A 9,675-nucleotide genomic window follows, 5' to 3' on the forward strand; every position below is an offset into this window, starting at 1 on the left:
CTAAGCTGTTAGCATGTGGAGAGCCGCTCTTTCATTCAGCACAAAAGGCATGGTTACACCCAGGAAGATTTACCCAGATTTCTCAGCTGCTTCCTTCAGCCAGATTCAAAATAAAGGCAGTTTGTGCTGGGAAAGCCTGTTGGAGCGTGTTCAGAGCTGTTTCGGGCTCTGTCCCAGCTGGAGGGTGCAAAGCCCAACCTCCAGAAAGAGGGACCAGGACCCCACCCGCCAGGTGGTGTTGCCTTTGTAGGGGAACAGTGATCTTTGGGTAAGATATATTGCGGCTCTCTCTAAAAACTGCTTTGACTTAAGTTTGCATCCTAGTCACCAGTTCCAGGACAACAGAAAAGGCATACCCTACATCCCTTTGCACTCAACTCTTCCCAAAAGAGCAAATATTTGTCCATGAAAATACCAGCTGCTCTTCTAAGGCCCACTAAATACCCAGCAGTGTGGGCGGTGCACTCTTGATCAGGGACAGGTGGAGAGGGAACAGCGGTCCTCCAGCAGGCTTGGCCTGGTGTGGCAGCTGCGCTGTGGGTGCGTGGTGGGGAGGGAATGCAGGGAATCCTGTTTGAGGGGCCTCTGTGCACGCCTGCATTATAGTCTGAGGTTTCATACAAAGGCTCCAGGCATCCTAACTGGTCAGATACAGCCCCCACCCTTGGGCTGGAACCACCAGGAGATAAGTACCTGTAACAGGGACGGTGCCTGGTGTGGGGAGAGGTCATGGGACACTCCGGGGGCAGGGGCGGTGGTGCTGGGGAAGGCAGGGGATGCAGTGAAGGGTGGAGGGAGCAGGGTCCTTTGCTTGGGGGTGCGAGTTCTTTGGGAGACCACAGGGAATGGCACACATCATCCCCACCCTATACCCCAAATTCCTAGCCCCGCCAACACAGGGGCTGCTCTGCACCCTCTCAACGTGGCTCTCCTGTAAGACCGCACCCAACCAGGCATCTGGCACCCTGCCCTACCTCCCCTCTTGGGACAGATCCCGTCTTCTTGGAAACTGCCTAGCAGCGCGTATTCAAGGCCGGCAGCCGGCCTGGCGGATCTGCACTTCAGGTGCCCTACCTGGCCAGCCGTGCCTGCCTGGGCTCAGTCCTCTATCTTGCCCACCGGTAGCCTGGGTCCACTTCCGGTGCAAGCGGAGGCCGCGGAGCCCAGGCTGAGCCCCGCACACAGACAGGTGAGGGTGCCCCCGCCCCGCTGCCCCGCCGCCCCGCCCACTGTTGGCAGCATTGCCCCAGCCTCCGGCCGGTGCCACCTGCAGCTGAGGACCTCCGCGCGGCCCCGCCCGCCCCGGCCCCACCCAGCTGCCCCATAAGCCTCCCCCCACCCCCGTCCTGGCCGCGCCCTTGCTCCCATTGGCTCCGAAAGTTCTGCTCTCGCACGTCTAGCCTCGGGAGGACGCAGACGCAAGCGCTAGGGGAGGGCCCCGCGGCGTTGCCATGGATAAAGACGCCGCGCTCCTCGCGGGCTGGCGTGCGCTTCTGGGGCAGGCAGCGGGCTCCGGAAGTGTGCAGCTGCCCGGGACCATGGCGGTGTTTGCTGCTGGGGATGGCGGCTTGCTTGGCCGGGCCACTAGTTCTGGCCGCGTCAGTCGGCGGCCGACATCCTTTCTGGGGCGGCGTCTCACAGACGGTAAACGTACGGCAGCGCCGTTGGCGGGGCCAGTGGACATGGACCGGGGTGGGATCCGGGTTGGTGTGGCGGCCGGGGAGGGCTGTGGTGCCGGGGAGCGGGTTGGGGCGGAGGGGACAGGGCTGGGGCACAGCCTCCGGCTTTCCTCCCCCTCGGGCTCTGGGGCTTGGACCGCGAGTCCGGGTAGCCCTGCGTGGCCGCGGCCTCCCAGAACCCCTGGGAAGGGCAGGTGGAGGACCCGTCTTTTATGAAGCGGGGCCTTACCCGCGTTTTGAAGAGCCCCAGAGTCAGATGTTGGAATAGGGTGGTTTATCAGCCTTGTATATCAGCAGGGAAATTTCAGTTCCATCCAGATGTTGGGTCCTTCGCTAAAACTCAGGAATAAGACAAGGGTCAGTGTCAATTAGCAGTTATCTAGGGCTTGACTCAAAATAGACTGTGCGGGGTGTAGAGATGGTAGATGGGCCCTCCCTTTCAAGGTTGGTAGTCTTCTGGGATTAGAGGCCTCAGTTGAGGATTACATCCTCATCTGCAGTAATGGAGGTTGTGGGAAACATTAACACAGAGAAGGGAGGGGTGTTGCTGCGGTAACTCATTAAAGAAGCCAGGACACTTGCCTGGCTCTTGTGTAGGAGAGTCTCGCCTAGGGTAGGGCAGCAGTTATCAAAGTGAGTCCGAGGCCCCTGAGATGCAAGACTATTTTCGTAGGAACGCCGGGAAGTCACCTGCCTTTTGCACACTCTTGCACTCCCGAGTTTCCTGTGGGGTTTTCCAGGGAAAACCTAGTCTGTGATATCACAAAACAGGTAATGTAGAGGCAGATAGAATTAAGCTCTCACCAGTCCAAAAGAGATTCTCAGAAATTAAAATCACTGCTATTCCTCTCATTAATGATTTTTGTTTAGAAAAATATACTTATTTTTTGCTTAAGAGTATTAATGGTATCATGTAGTAGGTTGTTATTATTTTTAAGTGAACTCATAAGCATTTTTTAAAGTTCTTATTTAACTTCTAACACAGGAACTATTGATAGATTTAACCCACATAAACAGCAGCCTTTTGAAGTCCTCAGTATTTAAGAGTGTACAGGGGTCTTTAGGCCAAGAAGTTTGAGATTCCCTGGAGAACGGGTGCTCAGGTACTAGTCAGGTGCTTAGCGTTGATAGACAGATGCCAAGATGTCTTCTGCATGTGCTCCCGGACTCGAAATAATTGGCCACACAGAGATCGGTGGGCAGTGCCTCCACTATACAAACCAGAAGCTGCTGAACGTGTCTTGAGTCTAGGCCATGTGCTGTGCAGAGATTCCCATTGTATCTGTTCTATCTAAACCGGGATTCCTGTGCAGAGACCTGGCTCTGAAGACCCGCTCTCCTTTGCTCCCTGCCAGGTACCTTCTGTGTTATGTCAACCCTCCGGAGGGCTTCAGCCTCCGTAGGGGCGTCTGTATCCACATCGCCTTCTTCCTGAAGACCCTGCTGAAAATGGAAGAGTCGGTGCTGGTGATACCCCCTTGGGGCCGCCTCTACCATTAGCAGAGCCTGGACATCCACCAGGTCCGGATTCCCTGGTCTGACTTTTTTGATCTCTCAAGTCTCAACAGAAACATCCCTGACAATGAGTACGAACAGTTCATTGCAGGTGAGATGGTGATCATTTAACTGGGGCCAGACGGTTTTTGTTCTGGTTCCGATGTGAACATCGGGCCGTCTTGCTTCGGGTTTGTCAGTCTGCTTAGGGGCCGTGCTCATGTTTCCTGCACTGCAGGTGAATTTGGTCTTTCCACAGTTTTTCTCAGGAAATATATCTGAAGTGTATGAGCTCTGTGTTCCCTCCCCTCTGAAAACCCTGGCCTTCTGGTGAGATGGAGCGATGACAAGGAGGCCACTGCCACAGAGGCCTTGTCCCAGCAGGACTCGCTCCCTGGGCAGTAAGGGCCATTCTTACCTGAAGGAAAACACGATGTATGTGTACCATGGGCCACGTGCTGGAGAAGGTATGTAACCTCTCATTCAGTATAATTTGGTCCTGCTCAAGCTTCCCATTTTACTTTTTGTAGGAGGTAAGATTTGAAGATTTTCTTTGAATACAGCTATTTAGAGCTTATCTTTTTTTTTAATTGAAATGTGGTTGATTTACAATGTTTAGTTAGTTTCAGATATACAGCTGTTTTGTTAGTTTCAGGTATACAGCATAGTGATTCAGTTGTACATATACATAGTCTATTCTTTTTCAGGTTCTTTTCCATTATAGGTTGCAAGATACTGAACATTTTCCCCTGTGTTCTACAGTGAATCCTTGCTGTTTGTCTGTTTTACATATAGTAGTTTGTAATTGTTAATCCCAAACTCCTAAGTTTGTTTCCTAAGTCTGTGAGTCTGTTTTTGTTTTGTAAATAAGTTTATTTGTATCTTTTTTAAAAATTCCACATATAAGTGGTATCATATGTTACTTGTCTTTCTCTGTCTGAGTTATTTCACTTTAGTGTGATAATCTCCAAGTCCATCCATGTTGCTGTAAATGGCATTATTTCCTTCTTTGTTACAACTGTGTAATATTCTTTTATATCTAAATACTACATCTTTATCCAGTCATTTGTCAGTGGGCGTTTAGGTTGCTTCTATGTCTTGGTCATTGAAAACAATGCTGCTGTGAACATTGGGGTGCAGGTATATTTTGAAATTAAGGTTCCCTCTGGATATATGCCCAGGAGTGGGATTGCTGGATCAAATGATGTCTTTTTTTAGTCTTTTGAGGTATCTCCATATTGTTTTCCACATTGGCTTCACCAAACTACATTCCCAGCAATAATGTAGGAGGGTTCCCTTTTCTCCAAGCCTCTCCAGCATCTATGGTGAGTGGATGTTTGAATGGTGGCCATTCTGAGTAGTGTGAGATGATAACTTATTGTAGTTTTGATTTGCATTTCTAAGATAATTAGCGATATTGTGCCTTTTTTTCATATGCCTATTGGCCATTTGTATATCTTCATTGGAGAATTGCTTGTTTAGTTGTTCTGCCCATTTTTGGATTGGGTTGTTTATTTTTTTTTCTTATTAAGTTGTATGAACTATTTTTATAGTCTACAAGTTAAGCCATGTTCAGTCTCATCTTTTGCAAATATTTTCTCACATTCCATAGGTTGTCTTTTCATTTTGCTTATGGTTTCTATTGCTTTGAAATAGCTGATAGGTGTAACTAGGTCCCATTTGTTTATTTTGGCTTTTATTTTCTGTTGCTTGGGTGGATTGCCCTAGGAAAACACTGCTGAGATATATGTCAAATAATGTTTTGCCTATGTTTTCTTCTGAGAGTTTTTTAGCGTCTTGTCTAATGTTTAAGTCTTTAAGCCATTTAGAGTTTGTTTCTTTTTTGGTTTTTTTTTTTTCAACTCTATTATATGCTTTCGATTTGTGGTTACCCTATTTTTGAAGTATATCAACCCATTATCATATCTATTTCCTTTAGACTGATAATCACGTAGGCTCCAACACATCCTAAGAATAATGAGAAAAAGGAAAAAGAAAGAGAAAAAAATCTATCTTTTCTTGCTACCGTCTCCCTTTCCCACCTTTTTGTATTTTGATATACTTTTTCTTTTTTACATCTTCATGTTTATTGTCTTGTAACTCGTTATTTCATTTCCAATGATGGTTTTCCCATTTCTATAGCATCCTGCTTCCTTTCTGTTTAGAGTAGAACCTTTTAATGTCTCTGTTTGGTTCCATAATGCTGAATTATCTCCCTAACCCCCTCCACCCTGAGCCTCTGAATACTCAGTACAGGGAAGCCAAACCATCCTAGCCTTCATCAGTCTTGGGATGCAATCTTCAGAGTGGGAAAGAAGAATCATTGAAAAATAATATTCTGTTTGTTGCTTTCTACCCTTGCCCAGAGAGTGAGAATCACCTCTGAAGGCGGAGGAAGAAAGATGGGGGCATGGGGCACAAAGTCTTTTCTCCTTTTGCTACTGAAAAAATGATTTCTTTTGTAATTAGTGATGATGCCCTTTAAATTGGTAAGATCGAGATTCCACAGCTTCAGCGCCTGTGAATAACCAGCTGGGAGAAAGCTCTCCAGGGCCCCTGCAGTGGGAAAGGCAGCCCCTCTGAGCACCTGTTGTTCTGTATTCTTCCGGCCTCCACACAGTTTCGCTAGGCACTGTGCAGGACGATGCAGTTCCCCAAGGTGGAGGACTGGGAGACCCCTGCTTGGTGGCAAGCCACAGGAGCCCACACTTGAAGGACAAAATGAAGAGTAGTGGGGCGGGCATAGGAACAGAGGATGGTTGAGACCCAGGATAGTTTCCTGGAGGCCAGCAGGTGAGACTGGCGGGGCAGATGGGGCCCTGGTGCATGGGCAGTCCTTGAGGGATCTGAAGCAAAGATATGAACCAAGATACTGGATTCGTGTGGGGGTAAATCGCCCCCTGGAGGCCACGTGGCAGTGCAGTGAGCCCAGGAGGAGCGGGCATTTCCCCAAAGTTGGGTTGACAGATCACAACCAACTCACTGGGAACCGAGAGGTACAGAGATATTGTTAACTTTTTGTCCCTCTTCCTGGAAAAAAAATTGCTTCCTGTTGAATAGCCTGTGTAGTTAGTGAGAATTAAAGACATGAAGTAACATTTCCTCAAAAGTCATCCATTGTGCAGTTGTTAATAATGGTCAAATGCAAACTTGAATAGATTAAATCAAACAGTCATCATCGTATTTTAAAATCTTTTAAAATAAAAAATCTTGCTGTCTTTGTTCTTCATTTCAGGGTTCACTTGGTGATAATAGTAACAAAAGCAACAGCAAACCTTTAAAGAATTCTGTCCTGCTGTTCAAGGAACTCTGTGTTCATGACAAACAAATGAGGTGGCACTTTACAGGAAGGACAGTCATTAATCACACAGCTAGTAAATGGCAGGGGTGGGACTTGAACCCAAGCTGTCTGACCCCAGAGCCCCCTCTCAGGCCCTTCAGTGCAGCTCATCACTTGGTATGCCCAACAGAGGCCAGCATTAAAGAGCAGCATGACCTTGGCTGCTTGGCCTCTGTTTCTTCATCTGTAGAATGGGGGTGTGGGCAGTGAACTCTGTGAGCTCAGTGGTCACTTCCTCCAGCTCTGCTATTCTACTGCTTTGAGTTAATTTAAGAAGTATCCGAGCCCCTGAATGGCCCACCCATAGGCTGGCGCTTTGCTAGGCCGTGGGTTACGGAGAAAAATAAGATCAGCCTGCTTCTCCAAGGAGCCTGTGTCCCTCCACGGCAAACGGCTTTGAGGCCCAGGCTCCCTCGCTGGCAGTCGGGGACTGGGCAGGAATGTCTGATAGAAGATGGAGGCAGAGCCCTTCCGGGAACAGTGGTGGCCACAGAGCTATCAGGAGCGGGAGCATCTGTCCAGGCTGCTGAGAGGGGGGCCCTCATGAGGCCAGTAGCCCCCCCAAACTAAGCCCTCAGGACAAAGATCCAGCCATTCCTGCAGTGTCACAACAGAGCCAGTCCATCCTCATCACTGTGCCCCTGTGCTCCTTTGTCCTGGGGCCTCTCTTCCCCCTACACCCAGAAGACTCATCTCTCTCTCTTCTCTGAGTGTCCCCTCACTTCACCCATGGTCCCTGCTTCCTAGGCCACCATCTCTGGAGTTGACGATTTGCCCCCTCACACTCTCCGTTTGATCAGGAGCCTGGGTTGACCTCCTTGTGCTCACTTTCCCCCATGAGGTGATTTCTCCTCCTCTCTTGGGAACACCTGGAAAACCCAGTCCATTCCTAGCAGTGCCTGCCACCCTGGCCTCCCTGCTCATCTGCCTCAGTCAGGAGCAGCTGGACCACCAACTCTGTATTGCCTCACCGCCTACCATCAAGACGTCAATGTTGATTCTCCCTCCACCACCCAGTATGGTCATTGTAGGGTCTTCTTCTCCGTCAGCCTGAGCCAGACACCTCCCATTCACCCTACCCCCGGGCTCATACCCGGGCGTGTCTCCACCCCAGGTCCAGCCTCTCTCCTTTATGTGCCCAACTCTAGCCATCCAGCTGCTTCTCCACCAGCCTCGTTGGCCCTCCTTCACCCTCACTGGGGCATCATGCACTGACTCCTCTGCTTTCCTACCTGTCCACGTTCCTCTTACTTCCACTTCCCCACCTTCCAGCTCTGCATCCACAGTCAGCACTCTCTTTATGACAAACAAAACCCCCTTGACCCTTGATCTTTTCATTTCCTCACCAGGATGACTTCCATCTCGGTTCACCCAGCTCTATTTGTTCTGAGCCTGCAGGCAGCAGGCTCTCCCAGCACAGATTTCTAAGACTACAAATCAATGCCCAGCATGTTGCCACTGCCAGGCAATCCTCCAGGATTTCTCTAGTGAGCACATTTCCCCACTTGCCACACAGTGGTGTCAACATTCTATGCTCTCTGCACACCTCTAAGCTTCCCTCTGTCTCTTCCCTGACTCCCAGCAGATGGCCTTGCCTCCTGCTTCAGAGAGAATGACATGTTACTTGAGGGGAACTCGCTCACCTGCAGCAAATCTGCTCACCTCACCTTTTACCTGTCCCTCTCCCACCTGGACTCTAGCTGTAGTTGTTCTTAATTTAGTGAGTTTAGTTGACATATATATACACAGTTAAAAGCTTAGCACACTATAGGCTACCTTCTTGGGCTTACTTTTTCAATTTAACATAGGGTGTATGATGCATCCACTTCGTTGCATGTACCTGCAGTTCATTTGTTTTAACTGATCTTAAATGTTGTGTGTGTGAAAGTAACACAAGGCAAGTGTAAGCCAGGATTCAGGATGCTGGTTGCTTCCTGTGAGAAGAGGCCTAGGGCAGGATAGGACACAGTATGTCACTGTCAATAGTCCTGTTCTGGTGCTGGGTGACAGGTTCACAACTGTTTCTTATAATATTAATTTTAATACATAAATACTTCTGACAGGCACCTAAGGTGAGAATGTGTCATGAGCCAAGATATACAATGGATAATATTACATCATTATTGTTATGTAATCTTGTTATAAAATATAATATTCATAATCCTACATTGTTATGTGTTATATATTATATAGATGCATGAATTATATATTATGTATATAAATAACTACATATGTATTATATACTATCTGATAATAAATAAACAGAACATAACATGCTAGTATATCTACTATTATGTATTATTTAATAAATAATATACTATATCCTGTTATATGACATGGCACCTAATCTTTAATCAAATAAAAATATGTCACTATATGTAATGGTAATTAATAAAATTAAATGAAAATGCCCGCAGCTTTTAATGCCAACACCGCTCCAGCTGTCACTGTCTATCTTCTTCCCTTTCATGGTCGAGGTCCTCACGGTGCTATCTGTTCCCCTTTTCATCTCGTTATCCTGAACGTTCCTCCCCCTCCCATCCCATGCTGCCTTCTTCCCTGTGGTCCCTCTAGTCACCAGCGGCCTCTGGGGCACTGATTTCAGGGCAGTGTCTCAGGCCCAAGCTCACCCGCCTGTCCTCCACCTCTGCCACTGCTGGTGGGGACGGGGCGGGGGGCAGAGTGCACCTGTTGTCCTGGAAGAGAATACAGCACAGACTCCATGACCAGCAGGAGGTGTGGCCGGAACCTGCAGGACTGGGGGGAGAGCCAGACTGTCTGCATCCAGACCGGGGGCACTTGGAGTGTGAAGAAGCCCAGTCCTCACTGCCCCTGAAGTGAGGAAAACACCCTCAGGTGAGTTAAAGTGCTTATGATCTAGGTCTGTTGGCTGCAAAGGACAAAGGGGTCCCTAAGGGGAGGTTAGTTGATGTTCCAGGCCCCACAAAGGCCCTAAGGGCTGGCGGGGAAGCAGGCTGGACGCTCCACTGGACCCAGTGTCCCCTCGGGGGTGGGGCCTTCCGGAACAAGCAGAAAGCCCTCAGTCTCTGGGGGAATGCGGCAGTGTGGGAGCATCCCTGCAGTGAGTCAAGTGACGTCAGGGCCTGTGGGATCCGTTTTTATGGCCACATTGAGCCACAGCAGAAGCCACAGCAGGAGTGG

The sequence above is a fragment of the Vicugna pacos genome, chromosome 35 (assembly GCF_048564905.1).
Source record: "Vicugna pacos chromosome 35, VicPac4, whole genome shotgun sequence".
Lineage (NCBI taxonomy): Eukaryota > Metazoa > Chordata > Mammalia > Artiodactyla > Camelidae > Vicugna > Vicugna pacos.